Raw genomic sequence first — 23,186 nt, 5'->3', positions numbered from 1 at the left:
TTTTCCTTGGTGATCTCATCCATTCTCAGGGTGTCAGCTCTCACCTCTCTATGGCTGACTCCCAAATCCTTATCTTAGCTTCATCCTCTCTCCCAACCACATTTCCAGCTGTCGGCTGGACTTTTCTCCTAAGTCTCACACCGGAAACTTTGTCAACACATCCAGGATCAAATTCATCATCGCCCACCATCCTCTCCTGACCCAGGCTCCGCCCTCCCCTTGTCTCTTGCATCCTCCACTCAGGCAGCTGCTGAGTCCTCACAGTTTTACCTCTGCCTTGTCTCCTTCATTGCTCCCCTTCTTTTCATTCCAGCTGCCATCACCCCAACCTCACTGCCTTTCTCCCGGATGTCTCCCTCCAGCCGCCCCAATTTTCATGAACAGTAAGAACAGTTCTGGGATGAGCCTTCCTAGACTCTAATAGGATCCTGGCTGTCCTATCCGAGAACATTTAGTGGCCTCCCAATGTCTGCAGGGGAAAGTCCAAACTCTGTTTTTATTATTTAAGACCTGCCAGAGTTTGGCTCCAATCTACTTTTTCTAGTTTTATCTTCCACTTCTCTACTCACTATATTTTATATGTCAGGTATACCGGATAATGTTTCCTGAATATACTATATATACTACACACACACACACACACACACACATATATATATGCCCTTTCTCATGGATTCCCTTTGGTTAATGTTCTTCTCGCCATCCCTCCTTACCCACCCTTCAAGATTCAACTCAAATGCCCTCCTTTATGAAGTTCTCTCAGATTCCCCATGGCAGAGACAGTCTTTGTGCCTTGTAAATATTTAAAGCACTGTATCTATACATCTCTGCAGGCACTTATCTCCTTCTACATTACCTTATAGTTCTATACATTTACTTTTTATCCCACCCTATTAGAAGCCTTTTAGCTACAAGGGTCATGGCTTTCATCTCCCCCACTCACATCCCCTCCGTGGTGCCTATCACATCATCCCACAGGAGGTGCTTGATAAAAATGCAAGCACTGAATTGCTTGATGTAATTTTTTAATTACGTGTCTGCAAGGTAAAGTAACTGACCTATACTTTTGAGTGAGTGAAAGGACAGAATCCAGATTATCACTGTCTCTCCCAGAGGGGAGTTATCCTGTCCGAAGAATGTTCCTCTCCTGCTGGCAACACTCCAGGGACAAGCTTGCCTGCCCTGCAGCCTACATCTCATAACCCTTTAAATAGCTTGAGAGCATCTCATACGTAGTGAGGAATCTGAAACCTTCTTCTTTGCGAAGATGCTCCCAGGATTCTTGGGTGGCAGCTCTCTGACTTTTCTTCCCAGGTGTGCTGAACTCAGGTGTTCCTTGTAAGGGCCATGACTCAGCTATTTCCAAATCCAAATCTGTCCCTGTCTGTTTGTGTGGGAGGTGGTGTATTCAGAGAGGGCAGAGAAAGATTTTGAGATAGCTGCTCTTATGATTATTAACTGAAAACACTGGGGACACTTAGAAATGGCTAAAGATAACTTTCCACACTACATTTATATTTGGGCTTAAGATCAAACACAAGAAATGAGTAAAGAAGAGCTAATGATCACAAAAGTTCCTTTGTTCCTAACCTAACAGTTGAGACAACATTTTTTTTGAAACACGTATTTCCTGTTCGAGTTTGTCCTTGAACTAACAACTGATTACGGAATTTTAATTTAATATTACAGCATATGTTGTCTTTCTGAATTTAAAAATCCATGACTTGACTCCAAAATGTTTTCGAGTTCTGCAGAAGAACATTCTCACCAAAATAAGGTCATCAGTGGTAGTATTTATAATAAACTTACAATTTCTGAAAAAAAATGGAATCAATATATACAATTAATATTACAAATAAACGTCAAAATGATATACTTCCCACCGTATAAATGAACCCTGTTTCACACATAAATGTGCTCTGTGGCAATGGTTCAAAATCCTTTTTCTTCAACAGTAAGCAGATTGAATGAAATAAAAAAATGATGTGCCAGGACTTAGAGGTACAAATGGTACAAATTTCAAGTTATTGATTGCTGACTGCGCTTACAGACATCAAACAATACTTTTTCAGGCAGCTATAATAGTCCACTTCAATGGAAACATGATATATTACAGGAAAATGGAAAATGTGAGGACTATTTGACTGGTATGGTCATTTTAAATTATTAAGGTTTGGGGTTTGGTTTTGTTTCTAGGTGACAGAAAAAAACAATGCAAACTAAGAGGAATCTCATTAACGTCAAACCTTTCTTACCAAGCACCTTTATGATACTTTGAAAAGTTCCAAGATATTCAGTTAGACTATAAACTCACTTTATGTTAGAAGAAGTGCACAGTTGGGCAGAGTTCGTAGGCAGTGACATCTTTTAATGGAAACCCTAGCAGGCCAAACCTCTTGAAGGACTCAGAATATATTTATATAGGCAAGAAATTTTATCAGGAACTAACTTCTGATGTACAGGTAAGACAAGTGCTCTAACAAAGTCTGAATCTGAACTCTCTCAACCTGCTCACTCCTTTAAAATCACTGTTGGGTAACATCTTCCCAAAAGTAATAGCCAAGTACAGCATCAAAAGTAAGCCAATGGCCCTGCATCATTGCACTTGGAGTACTCTTCCCGTAACCTGGAAATAGGAAGCAGATTCATGTATTAGCAAAATTTATCGGTCAGAACTCTTTCGGTTGCAAGTGACAGAAACCAAACTCCAGCTAGCTCAGGCCAAAAGATAATCTATCACCACATGTTATTGGAGAGTTCAAGTAAGACCAGATCCAGGGATTCATATGATGTCATCAGGAGTGTGTCTTTTTGTCTCCATCTCTCAGCTGTGCTTCCTCTGTGACAGACTCATCCCCAGACTGGCTATCACCACGTGGAAGGCCCCTGACAGTCAGGGCTGCTGAGAGCTGGTGTGGCCTGGATGTCATTTTTTTTTAGGTGCTCCACCAAGGGTAAACTGTTTTAAAATCCTCACACAGGTTTTGTATTGACCAGTACAGTAAGGCCCAGAGCACTCTTGGATCTCTTACCGCATCACGTGTACTATCTTCTCCTATCAACACTTAATACTCCCAACTCTGTCCTCTCTCACTGGTCCACTCAAGGGCTTCCACGATTTCACAGCTAAGAGTCTCTATCTGTCTTGCTCTGTCTTTGTTTCTCATTCTCTCTTCTCCCCTCCATCCCCCTCCCAGTCCATATCAGATTTTGAAACAGGACACTAATTGGTCCTGCTAAGGTAACCAACATCCCCCTCCTCACAAAAATGTGACTGATCACTGTGCCCAGTAGGAATGGAGTATTCTGATGAGCTGAGGGTATGCCCATCCCCATGGGAACTGAAGCATATCTTAATGGATAACCCCACCAACTACATGTGCAACTGGGGTGAGGGAAGCAGTCCCCAAAAGTGAGTGTTCTACCACACATAAGTGAAAAACAGACTCTACCTCAGCTATTGAAACCACTGTGAAGGATCAGCATTTGTTGTTTTATGTGATTTTCCCTGGTCTCAGTTTTCTGATCCTGTTGAGACCCATAAAGCCAGTTGCAATAATTCCAATGTGGAGACCTGTCACTGGTAGGTAAATGAGGAAAGGAAGGCTTGTTTCTACCTCCTGCTGTGGCATTGGACCCTTCCTCACCAAAACATGTGTTGCTCAAAACTTGTACATGTGTACCCAGGCTTCCAAATGTGGACAAGGTACCAGGCCATGGAGTAAGCTGATGTTTACTGCAGGAAATGAGAAGAGGTGTTGACATGGGAAATTTCTCTTCCCTTGGAATTTGGCTAAGGAGGCTATGTGCCATTTCTGGTGCAAATCTGGTCAAATAAAGATGGACTGCACACCCCTTACATATCAGATATTATGGGACACATTGGTGCATTTTAAAAAAAATTCCCTGGGTTCAGAAAATTCACTGCTTTTAGGGAAACACAAAAGCATGAGAATGTCTAACGAAGTGTTACAGGAACAAAGAGGAAGAGGTGACAAATTTTGCTGCAGAGGTAGGAAACCAGCAGGAATCGGGAAAGTGTGGAGAGAGGGATGTCAATGGAGGTTTCCCAGGGGAGATGACATCTGACCTGCAGAGGGAGTGTGATAACTTAGAAGGAGCACAGCATTTTAGGCAGAGGAAACAGTAACAGGAGGGAGGGGGAAATCAATCCAACATCTCTCTAATAGTCGCTGGCCAAGTTTCCACGGCCAACACAAGGGGGGGGGGGATTGAAGCAATTATTGAGAAAACTGCCTCAATCTTTCCTGCTCTCCTGGCTCTGGAAATTTGGCCATTGCTGCATTTTTGTAAGAGAAAAAGTCTTGATTCCAGAGACCACACAATGTTAAGTGATGGAAAAATGAGTTTTTAGACAGAACAGAGAAAAACCAGAACACCTGAATTCAACGGGGAAAAACTAGACTTTATAAGAAAGGGAAGCGAAAACGTTGCTTCTCTCTCTCCACTTTCTCCTCCTCTTTTTTATCCCCCCCGGGTGGGGGTGGAAAGGAGGGGTTTCATTTCAGAGAGCAAATCCACTGAGCAGAAACCATGTGTCTATATGCAACTGGTGCTTGTGAAAGCTTCATAAATAGTTGTAGTACGATGATGGTCATTATTCAAATAAATTTTCAAGAGCTTACTAACATGAAAATCTAACTAAAGTAGGACTCCAGGAATTGACTCCCATGCCCTCTCCTCCGTTATCCCATCTCCCCAAATGCCTGGGTAGCTTATTAGCATTCACCACATCCTTTGAAGATTAAATAGCATTAAATCTCTGCCTTGCAAGGAAAGAGATTAAGAATTTATGTGAAAACAAGTCTTTGGTGGAAAGGTCTGCAGAAATATGAAGAGGGAAGACATTCTGCTGAAAGTCCACAAAATGGACCTCAAATGCGCAGAAACTAAAAGGACCTCAGTTTGCGTTTTGGCGCCACCGTTATGAACTGTGCGACTTTGGACATGTTTCTTAACCTCTCTAGACCCCAGTTTTAAGGTTGAAATAATGGCAGTACCTATAGGATAGAGTTATTTTGGGTGTTAAAAGGAACAACCCATGGGAAAAAGGTTTCACGTCGTGCCTGGCACACGGTGTTATCTTGAAATCACCAGGGCAATGACATGGCAGAAAATTGCCCCGAACTGGTACTAATCACAGAAACAGATGTTACATCAAGATTCTAATCTGGTACCATCTAGCTCATCTGTGGGTCTGTGGGTCCCTTCACTAAGGTGTTACGTTAACAGGATTCGGGAATTGTCATTAGGACATTGATCCATGTTGAATATCATCAGAGGGCCAAAGTACGACCTTCAGTACTTTGTACCCTTTTGCTCTTTGCAAAGAGGAAAGAGAAGGGCATTGGACTTCTTTTGCTCGAAACCTTGGCCTTTTGGCATCACAAGAGTTTGGTTGCAGAGAGAGACGGAAGGGGTGCTAACGTTAATGTTAATACTGGACCCAAAAGGCCGTGACACAAAGCTTTTTTCATCCCCCAAGGCAGAACTTTCCCTTGGTATCTGAAAATACACTTCAAAAACATGTCACTTCATGGGCATGAAGTCTCAGAATTTGTTTATGTTTAATCTTTGACTTGAGCTGCGTATTCTCTTTATAAGACCGAAGGAAGCGTAAGCTTCTAACTGAAGTGTAGTGTGGGTAACAGTGGAGTTGTCTATGGTTCAGAAATGACTCTGAATGTTCTGTTTATATTACACATAAGAAGTAGGCACATAATTCAAGGCTGCATGTCTTTAAAATGTATTTGCCTGTTGGGCTCTTGACTTGGAATTGATTTCCTACAAAGGAACTGAAATATGAATTTGTGTGAAAACAGAAGTCATGGCAAACTTTTCAGTGAGTTGCACTGTAAATAGGCCTTTTTGAACTGCTTCAAAACATTATAATTCACCTCATTTAATATACACAGAATAAAGTATGACTGATTGCAGATATCAAATTGAAGAGAAACTCATGGAAGAGAGTGCTTAGGGCTACACACTTTGTGGGCAGAGTTTCCCATGACTTTATTCACATAGCTGCCATTTAAATTCACTTTTAGCTGGATATCTACACCAAAGGGATGTGTCGACTGGTTGTGATTTATTGAAACAGCTGAGGAGTTGCAAGATATGGCTCCTCGTGGCCATCCGTCATTCTGAATGATGATTAAGTACGAAAGGGAGATACAATTTAGAAAAAAGTGTACCATGAAGTTGGGATAACAGGAGTGGGCCACGCCATGGTTTGTATTCATAATGAAATTTGAGAAAAAATATTTAACAGGAAAATCATAATAGATATGTTAGATTTTGCAAAATCAAATAGACATGACTTTGCAAAATGGGTAAAAACCATAATTCCTATTCATAATTAAATCCTGGTTTCTTAGGTCAATTTTTCAAGTGATATTATAGTAGCCTTTGGCTGTGTCTACACTGACTTCTGGCCTTCTTTAAAAACAAAGTGTAAAGCTGAGAAAATTTTTTAAAGTGGACAAAGAAGCTGTAGACTTTAAGTCTCCTTAGTTGAGAAAAAGTCAACCCAAACTGGGGGCTTTTGTGTCTGGAACCAGCTTGCATATTTGAGCAAATCAGAACCTCAGTTTCTTAATCTATAAAATAGAGATAATGAAAATAATTATTCTGCTTCCCCATAGAATTGTTGTGAGGATCAAATGAGATAACAGATGTGAGCTGCCACTATTAGTATCTGAAAATCAATTAATTAAAAGAGAATTACGGCTATTATTTCTTCTTAGATAGCTTAGACATAGTCTTATGTGGAAGCAGGGTGAAAATACATTATTTTCAAAGGTAGCTATTGTCTTAAAAGTGAGATATCGTTGTGCTATTTATTTTGTAATCCTATTTTTATTCCCAGGTTGAGGGGCCATAAGGAAATACTGGTCATACTCAGTATCATGACAACTAATGTATGTGGAGAAGCCCACCTAGTCATTTGTCAGAATGAATGTGTGTGTGTGTGTGTCTGTGTGTGTGCATGCACATATGTGAAAAACAGGGATTCTGAAACCAGATGGGTTAAATATGAATCCTACTTACTTGCTCAGAACCCCAACAAGCAACTCAATCTCAATCTTGCTGTGTCTTAGTTTCCTTATCTGGAAAAAGAAAAAATATATGTATATTCGTGTGGATTAAATGAGTTTATAGCCAGCGTACTGAGAATGGTGTTTCTACATGTTGTAAGTGCCTAATAAATGTTCATTATTTTTGTCATCAATAAAACCTATATTTTAGCAGTAGAATTATCAGTGGTGATTTGCTCTATTCAAAACATACAGTCATGTCATGTCCCTCTGGTGAAGATCAGCTTACTGGCATGCCAGCCTAGATCCTGAACACAACTTTCGGAATGTCTGGCCAGAGAGAAGCTGAGTAGCCTGTGACCAAGGCCTTGGTCATTGTGTAGGACAGAATTCTGCACCAGGCTTTGAACCATATTGTATATTGCAGAACATCGTAGGCCTTAACATGGTTAAGTAAGCTACATGAAACAGGGGTCATGACCAAATACATTTAGGATCATTTCTTTAAACTGTACAAATCAGGTTTCTTTATTGCAGGATGTCTCAGAACCTTTAATAAACTAATGTGCATTGTGAGTCTCCAGGGGATGTAGAATGCTGTTCCCAAAATATTTTCTTTCTTTTAATATAATTTTATTTATTTATTTATTTGCTGTGTTAGGTCTTCGTTGCTGCTTATATGGGCTTTCTCTAGTTGTGGCAAGCGGGGCTGCTCTTCATTGTGGTGCGTGGGCTTCTCATTGTGGTGGCTTCTCTGGTTGTGGAGCACAGGCTCTAGGTATGCAGGCTGCAATAGTTGCAGCACACGGGCTCAGCAGTTGTGGCGCACGGGCTTAGTCGCTCCACAGCATGTGGCATCTTCCTGGGCGAGGGACCGAACCCGTGTCCCATGCGTTGGCAGGCGGATTCTGAACCACTGCGCCACCAGGGAAGTCCCCAAATTATTTTCATATAGAATCATTGTTCTTGTTTTTTTAAAGAAAGCCTGTGAATAGCTTGAGGAATATTAAAGGTTCGTTAAGGCACAGCTTGGAAAATACTTTTTTTGGTAAGTTTTTTCAAGTTCAGGTGTTTTAGGCTGGTAGATTTTTAATAAAAGGATAAAGAACCAAAAGTGCTCAAGCCAAATGCTCTTTTGAGTGGGGTGGTTTCACGGAGTCCTCCACTGGAAGGTCTTAGGGTTGTCTTTGTTTGTAATGAATTAACATGGCTTGTCAGTGGTGGCTGCGTAACACCATGAAAACTAGATTTTAACGTGATCATTTGCACAATTTAGAGATGATGAGAATTCCTTTTTTACAGATTAAAACAAAACTGTTAACTGTAGAGGAGAAGTCAGGTCAGACAGATATACTGCTCCTGAGACTGTGCTGATGATGATTTGTATTTTATGGTAGCTGAAGAGTTTGAGCTGCTTGTTAATGAGACCAAGCACCATTACATATATTACTGGCATCCCCAGAAACTGAGGATCTATTTTGAAATATCTTTATGCTACATTTGTTCAAAGCATTGTCTTTCTGTGAAAAGAATCCACCTGCATGTTAAATTTTCTCTGTAATATACTACTGATAGTTTAGAGACATATTTCTGTGTATCTCTTTGTCTGAATCTGGAAGCTATGTATTTTCTTTGAGTTCCATTTCTTCTGAAAACTAGCTGTTGACAAATACAACTGTCACAATGATTGTAAGACTGAATTACCCTGTTGATTTCCTAATTCGTTGCCTGAATTGTAATGACTCAAAATAAGAGCCGTGTGTCTAAAATATTTTGTCATCTTATACTGCTTGAAAGATAAATGGTCTTAAACAGAATAGTTGTTGGAATTCTTTGTTAGAATTGAGGTTTTAACATCAAGGTCTATATCAGAAAGAATGTAGGTGGTAAGTATTGCTCTTGTGGGGGGTAGGTTTTTCTACTCCAAGCAGGGGAATTCTGGAGGGTCAAGAGTAAAGTCAAAAGGAGAAAATAAAGGAGATGTATTTCCAAATTAAAAAGAGTGTTGGAATGTGTATTACAAAGAGTACAGGGCTCAGGTCCACATCTGTCATGAAACCTGTGTAAATCAGGCAGCCGTCTGTGTGTCAATTTCCACATTTATGAAATGAGAGGAATAGACATCAGTAATCTATAAGATATAATATTTTTCATTAGAAAGATGATACGGAAGGAGAGAAAAACAAAAGGAAAATTATGGAGTCTATCAACTAAGTCTAGAATTTTTTCCCCATGTGTTAAATGTGGGGAAAAAAGTCATACTGCTAGGATTCATAATTCTGTATTCTTTGGTTCCCATTTCACATGCAGCTTAGCACCAGCTATTGCTTTGAGGGACACAGCATTTCCGAACGTGACTCATTTTTCTGCCTAGTATTTTGTATGTTGTTGTATGCCTAGAATGTTTTCTTTCCCCCACTTCTCATTTGAAAGGCTTTCACTTACTGTGACTATAAGCTATGGTATTAAGGCTCAATGCCAGTAAAGTTTCAGGGAAAAGAGTGAGAAAATTATTTAAAAGGACTACTTTTTGATAATGGCAGTGTTTTGACAGTTTTTGACAGGCAATTTGGAATAATGCAACCTCCTGGATTACAGCCAACCTCTGAAATGGGCTGTAATTTAGAATGATGGCAGCTTCTATGACCTCTATATTGGAGAGTCACTAGAATTTAAAAAAAAAAAAATTCTCCAAACAGTATAGGTTTATATTTGAATATCTGGCTTAAATGTCTGACATGGAGCCATTTTATTTAATGAAAGGATTTTCTTGTCCTATCCACAGCTCCAAATACTTATCCTAAAGCTGGAGAAGATTTTCTGCCTTTTTGTGTGTGGTAAAATTCTTCCTCTCAGATTCCACTCCTAACCAGACTGTGAACATTCTAATGAGCTGGATATGGGCACGTCTGCCCCTTCGCTCCACTAGATGAAATTGGACCCACTTGGGCACGGGTAACTGTATTCTGTTGTCATCTTGCAATGGAGGGAAGCCTGAAGTTGTTATACAGTTTCCAACTTTTTTTTTTCACACAAATGTGTTGTCTCAGGTTCTGAGCTTGGTCTTCAAGGCCCCTTTTGAAAAAAAGATTCTGTGACTCCCTTAATTCTGAGAGTTAAATGCCTTTTAAAGAATTGTGTAAGTTAAATATGAGCTGGGTGTGCAGTGTAGGATTTTTTTTAACTGAACTGCAATTCTCCAAACATACCAATATATTCCAAAATTGCCAGTTGCAGGCCATAAAATATTTACATTACAGAGTAAATAATGTATGTTTAGTAAGAAATGATGAAATATTTAGAGTTTTTCTAAAGATACTATATGGGTTTTTCCCTCTACCACAGCCATTTTTCTTGAAGCAGGCAAAATAGGCAACTTTAAGAGCTCTGAGAACAGCATGGAAGCATCTTTGAAGGAAGAGAATGTTCTGAGGCAGTAAATGGAAAAGAAACAACAGCTGATCCCAGATATCAAGATATACATTTCATATGGTTAAAAATCTAGGGAGGCATTAGCAAAAAATTTTGTTACTGTCACCATTAAATTGAAGAATTGCTGGCCCGGGTCACATGATGCAATCATTTGCCAAAGCTATTCTGTGGGAGTGTTGTAAACCTCAGGGGATGGTCTGGCCTTCCAAGCTTCCAAACACGTACACTTTTAAAACCTCTCCCACATACTCAAAGACCTTAAAGAAGCCAATCACAGTATCATTACATCCCCACTGCATGTATTTAAGAAAGACCCTGAAGAAGCTCTAATGGAAGTTTCCAACAGAATCACTTGAGTCTTCCAAAGAGCTTTTCAAGCCCCATCCAACCTAAGAAATTCTGGTAGGATCACTCCAGTATAGGGTCTAAGAATCTCTACTTTTTTTTTTATTGAAGTATAGTTGATTTACAAAGTTGTGTTAATTATCACTGCAGAGCAAAGTGATTCTATTATACATGTATATACATTCTTTTTTTCAATATTCTTTTCCATTATGGTTTATCATAGGATATTGAATATAGTTCTCAGCACTGTATAGTAGGACCTTGTTGTTTATTCACTCTATATACAAATGCTTACATCTGCTAACCCCAACCTCCCACTTCATCCCTCCCCCAACCCCCTTCCCCTTGGAGAACCACCACCAGTCTACTCTCTATGTCTGTGAGTCTGTTTCATTTTCATAGATAGGTTCATTTGTGTCATATTTTAGATTCCACATATAAGTGATATCATATGGTATTTGTCTTTCTGAGAATCTCTGTTTTTGAAAAGCTTCCCAGCTAATTCTGATGATCATCTAGGTTTGGGAACTGTGGTAGACTGAATAATGGACCCAAAGGTATCCATATCCTAATCATTGGAACCTGTGAATGTTGCATTATATGGTAAAAGGGAGGTTACAGATGTAATTAAATTAAGATTCTTGAAATGGGGAGATTAACCTGGATTATCTATCTAGGTGGGCTGTGAATGTAATTACAAGTGTCCTTATAAGAGGGACACAGGGAGCTTTGACTATAGAAGAAAACAAAATGATGATAGAAGCAAGATGCAAGGCATCTGGCTTTGAAGACAGAGAAAGGGGCTGAAAGCCAATGCATGTAGGTCAGCACTGGAAGTGGGAAAGGGCAAGGAAAGAGGTTCTCCTCTACAGCCTCCAGAAGGAAACAGCCTTGCTGGCATCTTGACTTTAGCCGGTGAAACAGATTTTAAACTTTTGACCTTAAGAACTGTAAAGGATTAAATTTGTGTTGTTTTAAGTCACTATGTGTGATAATTTGTTACAGTGGCAACAGGAAACGAATACAGGAAATCGCTGCCCTAAACCATACCAATTTTAATAGTCCTTTGTTGCTAAACACAACTCTTTGAGCCAGAGCTTCAAGGCTCTAGGATTTAACCTGTTCCCAAGGGTAGAAGGACACAAAAGCAGCCTTGTCTTTGGAAAATACTGCTGCCCCCTCTTTCCATCTGTGTTGAGCACTTTGCTCACGGTCACATTCCCCTGAGGATGCCACAGCTGCCCAAGAGAAAAGGCCAATAACTGCATCCCTCAAGCTTGGACATCAAGCCACAAGGACCCATTACACCCCTCCCGTGTGCTCAGCTTTCTGCTAGCCACTGTGGGGAGTGCAGAGAATCAGGAGAGGTTACTCCCCATTCTGCTGAGGACAGTCATTGCAGAATGATTATGAACACTTAGGTTGCATTTTCCAGTCAAAGCTGAGCTCCCCTGGCTACAAAGGATATTGTCTCATTTGGGGTTAGGACAAATGCATCACATTTAGAGGAAAAAAGATGATGTCAAAGCTTGGGCTTCCCAGTTGTACTCTGATTAGAAGACCTGGAAATCAAGTCAGTTTTCCATAGTTTAAGGCTCTTGGTCCACTTAGGAATGTATTAATGAATTATCTGTGCAACATTTGAAATGTAGCTCTATTTTCCCAGGCAGGTGAGTGTGTGGGGGGAAGGGGAATCTCTGTATTTTATCAGTACGTGTTCCTATCAGAACTGTTCACAGTGAAAGAAAAAAAAAAAAACATGGCAGCTGCATAGAGCTGGGATAGCATCTCGTTTCTATGACAACAGTGTCTGCTCTGCTTCCAAGCTCCATCTGGTATTTTCAGGCCTAACAGCCAGGTAGCAACTAAATGCCTAGTGGAAAAAAAAGGCTTCTATAGAGATTCTTCAGATCAGGCACAGATGAACACAGCAACACCATGTCCTTCCTAAGAAAAACAGTGAATTACTTTACCAGCAACAGGGCGTTATGAAAACAGATCACTTAGTACACAGGACATACTCAATTCTATCGCGTAGGCTAAGCAAGCATAACATGAACATAAAATTAAAGTGGATGTTGGGGCTGCTGAGGGCTTTTTCCTAAAGGCAGTCTAGTGAAACTCGCAGAGGGTGATTCTATTTTTCCCTCTTGCCCTTTCCTGGTCCTGCTTGGTCCAGCTTTGTGGAGCTGTGTGTGCTTTAGGTAATAGGGATGCAGCAGATCTTACCTGCCTCACTGACCTTCCCTCTAGATTTTATCCTTGTTGATTACTGTTCCCTGGTAGCTCTGTAGAATTTACGAGAAGCTGAATTTCATTCTTCCTTCATGGGCACTCACTCACAGACAAGCATGCTTTTAAAACAGCACAATACAACACAGCCGGTTTTCACCTTCTACCCCCATTTTGAACACAGTCTAGTGAAAGCATTTCCTTTTCCTTTCTTAATAATACCATCATGAAGGCCACAACACTTTTACAAAGTTACAATTTGTGTAAAATAAGATACAATATGACTTTATAGCTCTATTGTCACACAATATTTGGGACACACATACTGAAAAAATGATTCATTGTTTATCGGACATTCACATTTAACTGGGCTTCTTGTATTTTTATTTGATAAATCTGGCAACCGTATTTACAAACAGGAATATAGCCCTTTCATTCATTTGATCACTTAGGTTCTGATACAATGCCTCAGAATGGCAGTGTTGGTTTTCAGCGTTTTCTGGTTATTAAAAGGAACATGTACATGTTCATTGCCTATACACACACACACAAAACTGTTGTTTACACCAAACCTTTGCATACATTCATTTTGCTTTTATTTATCTAACACGGACTTACTGGGCACCTGCTCTTTGCCTGGCACTGTTCTAAGAGCTGGGAATCGGTGGTGACAAGACCAACAGGCGCTTCCTCATGGAGCTAATGGTCTGTTGTGGCTTCTGGATTTTATTTCAGGACACTTGCTGTCACTGCAACCAAGGCATTTTGATATCCAAAGACCCACCAGATATGGTCCTGCCCTCTAAGACTAGCTGTCCCTTACCCATCTTAAAATTTCCCCAAACCTCATCAAACCAATCCCATGTAGTTCCATGGAAACACAGAGGAAATTCAAATTGTCATTTTTCCCTTCCTTTGTGCCTTAGTATGCCAGATGGAGAGACAACTGACCATGGAAGGATTGGATATTACCTGGTACAGTCCTACCATCAGTTTCTGGGGTCTCCTCTTGACCTCACTGGAAACCATTCGCTTGAGGGTCCTTGCCCTTCCCCTCCTCAGCCCTTACAGCAGATTCTGACACACAGTGATATTCGTATTCTTTCTCTTTCTTCCTTACTCCATCTTTCTATATTTCCCCCAACTCTTTTTTCCTTTTAGTTGTTTCATCTCTTTGATAATAAGAACTACTAAACCAGATGGGGAAATTGAAGGTCTGCAATTACCAAAATAAAATTTCAGAAAGTTCTTGAGATATGGACCTATGTTAAGTTTTTTCTACGTAACAGATTCTCTCCCCTCATATCTCAATTTTTGACTATGACACACTCAGTTTTATTTTATGAGAATTCTAAGGTAACCTTATACACACTCAGACATGATATTTAAAATATATAACCACTGTGGTAGTCAGACTAATGGCCCCCGAAGATATCTGCATTTAATCCCTGAAACTTCTTGTCACCTGCTTCAAAGGGACTTTGAAGATGGGATTTAAGTTAAAGATCTTGAGATAGTAAGATCATCTTAACTTATCCAGGTGGGCCCAATGGAATTACAAGGGTCCTTGTAAGAGAATAGCAGGAAGGTCAGAGAAGAAGAGTGCCGAGACCAGCTCGGCGACTCGAGGCGAGTGACGGGTGCCGCAAGCTTGAAGACACAGACACAGACTGAAGAGAAAAGTGGGACCGGGGGGCTCAAGACCTCTCGGATCAAGAGCCCCGCTGACTCATCCCAGGTTGCTTTTATTGAGTTCGTGGCTAACATTCTCAGGTTACACTCATAAACAATCAAAGGCCTCACATGACTGAGGCAATTATCTTTGTTTACTTCCTGGGTCTGAGTTGAGCAGGTGTGGATCTGAGCTGGGGGTGGAGAGCAAAACAGCCCTGGGGGCAGGAGACCTCTCTCAAAAGGATTAAGGGTCTGTGCCCCACCCGTGTTGGCCCCTCTGCGACTGTGCCTGTCTTAGGTTGTTCCTCCCTTGAGGAATCTTACCCGTCTCTGGCTAACCAGTCATCCTCCAGGGCCAAACACGGTGATATAAGGAAGGTTCTATGCACCACCCCTGTTGGCCCCTCTGCGGCTGTGCCTGTCTTAGGTTGTTCCTCCTCTGAGGAATCTTACCCGTCTTTGGCTAACCAGCCATCCTTCAGGACCAAACAGGGTGATGTTAGTCTCCACGCCCCGCACCCTCAGTTCCTCCACTGCTCAAGCAGGACATTCTGAATCCCATCGCTCGGCCCACATACTTCAACATTTTCAATGTTTCAAAAAGGTTCCAGAATGTCTTCCCACAGAAGAGAGATTTGAGGATGCTACATTGCTGGTGTGAAGATAGAGGAAGTGGCCAGGGGCCAGGAGCCAAAGGATGCAGGCAACTTCTACAAGCTGGAAAAGGCAAGGAAACACATTTCCTTCTCAAGCCTCAAGAAGGACAGCTGATTATTATTATTTTTTTAAATTTTAGCCCATTAAGACTGGCTTTGGACTTCTGACCTCCAGAACTGTAAGATAACAAATTTGTATTATTTCACACCACTGAGTTTGTGGTGATTTGTTATGACAGCAGTAAGACAATATGCCTATAGGTTCAGGCACTGAGAAATCAGAAATGACCCTGAGCAGGTTCCTTGAGATGCTATGCTAAGGCGGTGTCAACCCTTAGTTGCCAGATTGTGGAAGACCTGCATGGTCATGGAGGTGGGGCAGCACGGCCAGGGTGGGGGTTGACACTGGAGGGCTGGGGGCGTGGTTATTTACCAGCCACTGTGGGAATATTTCAATATTTTTGCAGTCAGAATGTGTGTGCCAGTGAATTTTTGCTGTGCATACACTTATATACAACTAAATCTAAAGAATATAGAGTAGATTCTAGCAACATTCTTGAATTTTTCTTCCCTAGGTCTCTGATATTAACTTTTTTTTTCTTTTCTGGTATTAACTTTTAATCAAAGGAACCAAGGCAATGATTCTAACAGATTTCTAGATTCTTTTCTATATATCCTACATGGAGCTTTTCCTGAGTGTGGACTGAGATGACTCCTTCTTGCTTAAAGGCTTTTATTACTAAGTTCTTAGTTTGTTTTTTCAATTTACTATCTGAAATTTCCATCTGTAAGTATTGAGGTTTTTTATTTTTAAATCTCTCTTGTATCCTTTTCTTTTTTACTCTGCCTCTCTAACCCCACTTGAAAACAAGTGAAATAAGGGGGAAAGAGAGTCAGCGACTTGCTCAAGGTCACATCACTATTGATAGTTATCAGCCAAACAGAGCCCTGGACCCGGGTCAGCACTCTCCATTCCCATCCAGTGATGTTTAGTTTCCTCTCCATTCCCATCCAATGATGTTCCCTCCATCAAGGGAACAGTGTTTAGTGGTCACCTTTTATTCTTAAAATGCAATCATTCCCCTCCAGAGCCCTTTTATGGCCGTCCACTGTGTTTTAAATAAAATCTGAACTCCTTCCATTGCTTTCAAGGCCCGGCAGGATTGCGCCCTGATAATTTCACCAACCTCATCTGTGCTGTGATCCCATTGGCTTCCTCTGTGTTCTGCAGATGCCAGCTCTGTCCAGCCTGAGAGACTTGATGAAACATAAATGTGCTGTCCACGGCCTGTAGCAGGTCTCTGCCCCACGCTCATAGGTTTTACACTGTCACTCACTCTGTGTGTATTGAGCTAATGAATGTGTGTTCTTTGTGTCCTGTAGCCCCTGTAGGCTTCATGCATGCAGAGAGCTCATTCATCTGTTCATTGCTGTGGCAGAGCCTGGAACACAGTAGTTATTCAATGAACAGTTAGTGAATGATGTTTGTGGTCATTCCTCATGGCCTCACCCTAAAGTCCTGCCACCACTCTCAAGCCACAGAATCCCTAGTCCACCTTGTAAACTACCGCGACAGGCTGGCCAATCAGACGCTGGGACTGAATAAAGGAAAGACAAGATGCCTGGTCACTTATAGAAAATATTGTAGCTGGTCCTAAAAGGAAGTGGAAACTAGCTTTCTGACCTCTGCAGTTATCCACTAACACTGTTCAGCAGGAGATTTGAATCATCTTATCTACTTCTAGACGAGAATATTATGTTTCATCACAGCTACAGCCTTTAGGACTGAAATACATTTTATGAGTAATAGCATCTGTAAGTAAGATAAAAGACATCAAAGGAAGAAAATGAATGCATTTAAAATACAACAATTACCAAAATAAAATCATCTTTAGGACATGCTTCTGACAAGTTCTCTTAGGCTTTATTAATTTCTTCTAATACCGTCATCATGAATCTTTTTTACGAGTGTTTGTATCCCGTGTGCGTTTATTCACTTGAGGCTAAGGCACAACAGAGTGCAGGATCTCAGCTGTTTCCTGCTTTTCTCTGTGTTAACACCTTGGAAATGGAAATAGTAAAGGTAGACTATCAAACGGTTTAGGAAACCTGTGCATGTACACGTTTTATAAGTAGAATAATGAAATAAGGACAGAATTACAAGACTCAAATTTCAAATGATGATATATACACGGCTTCAGTAATTCTAACATTTCGCAGTATTTCGTAATTTGTTTTCAGATATTTAAATTCCTTTCACTGTCTTTATTTATTCCCTTCAATTCTATTTCAGAACTGCTTACTATTACCTATTAAATAATCAGCTTATTCTCTGTTTAAAATGTTTCTTAGGGAACTCTTTTATTTAAATGCTAATTAATTGTTTCTTTTAACCATCTTACAGAGTTTCCGTATCCTATTATCAACACATCTGCAATGTCAAATAAAAGATAAGGTTTATGAGCCATGTAAACTATGGTAAAACATTTTGAACTGTCTATGGCATCATGAAGGGAAAATAATGGCAGTGTTTGGCTTTTATAATGTAATACTACTATACTAAGGCCACTAAATTCATTTTAAATGTTGGAAACATAAAGTAATTTTATCCTGACAAATGAGCAATTTTGCAAATTATTTTAAGAAGATATAGGATTTATGGTTCACTCTACCTGCACGTGTGTATGTACATATGTACATTTTTTAAAACTTTCCAAAGAGTCACTGTGAATAATTCATAGGAAGTAATAGAAATATTGAAATTTACCCCACATTTCCAAATAGTAACTATGATTAATTCACTGAAATTAATAGAAATTCTCATAAAAATTGTAAGCAAGAGATTAGAGTAGAATATATTGATTGTTGGTTTAAATTTGGACCTAATAACTCTTTAAATCAATTATTTACAAAGTAGCCATGCACTTATTAGGTAGGCAAAGAGTACATTAATAACTAAAATAAGTAACTGGTAAGAAAACAAACAAGCAAACAAAAAATCTTATATTTACCTTTTAATTCTTCCTATGTAATCCCCAACCTCTTAAATTTATTGTCATGGAAACTGTAACTTGATACAACCAGATTTAAAGCCCCTTGTTTATTCTTCTTTGTAATCCCAAATTCTTACTTGCCTTACATATAGTATATACCCACTAAATATTTATTAAATAAACAAATGAATTACACAAGGTGGAGAAGAGTGGTTTTAAGTTTTGTTTTATTTTTGTTTCCTGGGCCTGACAGTCTAACCTCTTGGGTAGGGCACATGGAGTAGCCCTCCTGGACCCTGTGCTGGGCTCTGGGCTCTAACAATGTGAAAATCAAGTTCACTAGATACACCACAGTTTTCTTCTTCCAAAACCTTTGGTATTAATGACTCCTAATGTGTTTATGAAATTTCTTCATGCAGTATATTTTACAGCCAAAAACAAAAACCTTCCCTTTCTTAATCAGTAATTAAGAATTGACAGTTTATTTTCATTTCTATTGTGGAAGAGTCCGAAAATAAAATTAACACCTTTAAGAATTTATGTTATATATAAATATGTATTTTTATTTTACATATGTATCTATATATGTATGTATGCATGTATGTTTTCTCTACATCTATCTACCTATCTCTGTGTGTCTCTCTTTGTCTCTGTCTCTCTGTGTCTTTCTACCTATCCATCTATCTATCTATCTATCTCCTTAATGGGGAAGGACTCTTGCAGTAGATGAATTGCCTGAGGCCTGCTCTATGCCCTAGTTGTTATACCTTTTCTTCAAACTCTTACTAAAAAGTTCAATATAGAAAAAAAGATAAAAGAGGAGTTGTTTTAACTGGAGTAGTTGAAAGCCACTGGTGAACAAAAAAGATCTTTTGTTGGAACAGAAGGAATTAGGAGGGAGTTCTAGACTTAGTTCTGACATTAATTGCCTGTGCAATGTTGGTGAAATCCATCATCCTCCAGGCCTCAGTGTTAACATCTAAAAAATAAAAGGATTGTGCAAGATATTTTCTAAAGTCCATTAAACCACTAAAAATGCTTTGATTGTAATATCAATAGAAATAAATCTTAAAATTAAAAAAAAAATAACTCTTTCCCACAACTTAACTTTTAAGGTTTGTTATGGTTTGAATTGCGATCCCCAATAAGATATGTGAAGTCCTAACCCCCAATAACCCAGAATGTGACCTTATTTGGAAATAGGGTTGTTACAGATGGAATTAGCTGAAATAAGGTCATACTGAAGTCGGGTAGGCCCTTTATCAAATATGACTGGTGTCCTTATAAGGGGAGGAGGACAGACAAAGAGGCAGAGACACACAGGAAGAACGCCAAGGAACAAGAGAGGCAGGGATAGGAGTGAGGCATTTGCCAAAGATTTTGGAACACCAGAGATTACCAGTAAGAACAACAAGCTAAGATGACGCACAGAAAAGACGCCTCCTCAGTGGGCCCAGAAGGAACCAACTCTGCTGACATTTTGATTTCAGACTTCTGGCCTCCAGAACTGTGAAAAGATAAATTTCTCTGGTTTTGAAACCACCCAGTTGTGGGACTTTGTTGTCACAGCCCTAGGACTCTAATAAAAATATTAAGAAACTAATATGGTACTTTGTATACTAATTTCATTTTTTTCATTTTACATATTAATATGTAGCTGGTTAAATAAGCATTTACAAGGCATGACTCATTCTCAATTATTTTTCTTTGTAACACATTTGATTTTAGTTTGTTATAGATGCATTGTGTTACTAATCCCAATTCTAGAAATCTGAAAATGTCTTTTAGAAAGACCTTAATTTGTTGATAAAAAGCATTTTTTAGGAAATGTATCTGTCTTGAAATATAACACAGCTGCTGAAATAGTCTCATTTTCTCTAGCCTCTTGTTTTTGGAGGCAGTAAATGAAGTGGTTAAGGGTTTCCCTTAAGAGACTATCAGGGTTCAAATCCTGATGCTTCTTAGCTAGTATATCTAACCTTGGACAAGACACTGAGTTCTCCCTACCCCCATTCTCTAATCGTAACGTGGAAATAATAAAAGCATGGATCTCATCGGACTGTTGGATTGATTAAAATTATGAAAACATGTCAAGGTCTCAGACAGGGGTTGGAACATAGCTATTAATAGATATTAGCTGTTAGTCTGTTTGGTTCTAGTGCTTCTAACCAATTGCCAGATTGACTGCATACAGCAATTCTGACATGCCACTCACCAGCTAGCAAACATTACGTGAATCTCCATCATGTATATAAAAATGTTAAACACTCCAAAAATTGGCCTCATGTAACTTTCTGCTTTTTTCCCTTACTTGCTATTTATTGAAGTTTCACCCTCCTTTAAAATTTTGCTCATATTTTATCCCCTCCTGAAAAGTCTTCTCAGATCACTTACATCTGACTTATTCTTTCTCCCTGTCATGTTTCCATAGCACCAGCGTTAAGCTCTTATACCCAGAGTTGTGCATGCTATATCCCATTTGATAGATTATGACCTCCAAGAGAGTAGGGCCTGTATCTTTCAATTCTGTATCCTCCATAGTACCTAGCAGAGATTTTACGCTTAGTAGATATTCAATAAATTGTTGTTAAACTTGGTTGAACCCACATTTTTTTTTTCTTCTTGGCAGATGCCCTAAGAAAATCATAAAACAAATGAATTACTTTTCTTCTTTTCATTGCAACATATATGCCCTGGGCTAGTGGGTATTTGCAAGCCTGGTTTAGAACTTAGGGAAGTCATCAATCTAAGAAAGGAAAGGAAATGCATTTTAAATCACAAGAGCAATATAGCCTTATATAAGGCCTTCTAGCAAAGCAATTATCGATGGCTCAATAACCCAGGTGCTAGTGTTATTATGAACAAAAATATGAGGTTGAGAGACAGTGAGTGATCTCAACTTTTATATTCCATAGGTACGCAATTCAATGAAACATGTACAGATGGAAAGTTTAGATCTGAAAATCATATGTGGGTATCATAATGCAAATAATTGGCTTTCTTTCTAAAGAACATCTGTTGAAACATCTGAAAGCAGTTGTTTATACTGCTGCCAAAATGCTGAAAAATATAATAATTCTCCAGTGAGGTTACAAATATCCGGGGGAAGAAAAATACTTTTTATGTAGTTCTGTTTTTATTAAATCCTGTTGTCGTTTCTCTAATACGGCACATAGGAGATGCTCAATAATATTTGTTGAATGAGTAGCAGAGACTCATTAAACAGTTGTTGAATGAATCATTTCTTTCTTTTTAGGTTTATAAGACACATTTTCAGAAAATAGAATGCCCTAGTTTTACCATGTTGTATATCATTTTTATTTGGCATGAATTTAAGTAATGCTACCCTTGCTCTGAACATTATAGAACATAATCAGCACATATATCTATAAGAAAAATATCTTAACGTTATGGGAAATATATGAATAAAGCTAGATATATGAGAGCAACATCTTAATATCTTACTATGTTACTCACTATTATGAAACACTTCTCAAATTTGAATTGTGACCTTGCATAATCATGTTTGTTTCTATAAATAAAAAATCCTGTTAATGCCTATAGTAATGGTAGCTCTAAGAAGACTCAAACTTCTTTGATTTTGAGATTTAAAAACACTTTGGATTTAAAAGCACCTAAACATTCCGGGATGTGAAGAAGACTACAGAAGATGAAGCAGCCATTTTTCCCATGCCCCTTTCCCAGAATTTCCAGCAGCGTTCCCTTCCATAACTCCTGTGTGAGTGAGGCGACTGGGCTCCCTAAAGGCTGCCCAAATTTCACTCTGCCAAGTTTCAGTACAGAAAGAGCATGTTAAATAATAAATGTGAGTTTCAGTGTAACTAATAAAATTGGAATGTTAAAGAGCAGCATGCTTTTGAAAACCAGCCTCCTTGTGAGGATGCTCCCTGTGCAAGTCCACGGGAAATAATTCTGGAGGGAGTGATATTAATTAGTAATATAATTTATCTTCTGGAAGCTCCTTCCTTTGATGGCTGCTGTGGCACAGTTCATAAGCCTCCAAACGAGTGCTCAAATAAAACGGTTCACCCCACAATTTCAGCTTTGTTTTCCATCCTTGAACAGATAAAAGAATCAAATTTATTTCAATATATCTAAATTTTACACGTGCATCCACTGATGGAGGATTATAAAGTTATAAAATTGTATTAACAAAGAGTTTTCAATGAAATGGTAAAATGCTTGTGATGTAATAAGAGGGAAAAAGAGCAGAATCCAAAGTCAAATTCATGCCCTCTGATTTCAGATTTCTTGATTTCAGATCTTGCTCTGACACATACCAGATATGCAACCTTGGCAAGTTCCGTAACGTCTGTGCATCAGTTTCCTCAACTATGCTATGAAGGTTATAGTAAAAATCATCCCAAAAGGGCTTACATTTTTCAGAATAGTACCTGGCAAATACTCAATAAATAATAACATTATTATTATTTATTCACAATATATTTGTAAAGAAAAAATGCAAAGTGAGGAGAACTACCTGAAGGCAATAACCAAAATGTAATTACTATTTGCTTCTGAATGATATATTTATGGGCAATCCTCTTCTACTTCATTACACTTTTCAGTATGTATTCTTTATAATAAAGTTTAAAAATTAAGTTTTATGCATACATAGCTTGAAATTTAGGTGGAAATTTGGAAAAGGTTAACATTTATAACCAATTATACTACAGCATTAATGGAATATTAAGTTTATTGTAAAGATGATGGGACAGAACTTACATTATCCTTTTTTTTTAGTAATACTAAATACATTTTTAAAGTTTAGCCAA

The sequence above is a fragment of the Hippopotamus amphibius genome, chromosome 5 (assembly GCF_030028045.1).
Source record: "Hippopotamus amphibius kiboko isolate mHipAmp2 chromosome 5, mHipAmp2.hap2, whole genome shotgun sequence".
Classification (NCBI taxonomy): domain Eukaryota; kingdom Metazoa; phylum Chordata; class Mammalia; order Artiodactyla; family Hippopotamidae; genus Hippopotamus; species Hippopotamus amphibius.
The sequence above is the reverse complement of the archived record's forward strand: the minus strand, read 5'-3'. Positions refer to the sequence as shown.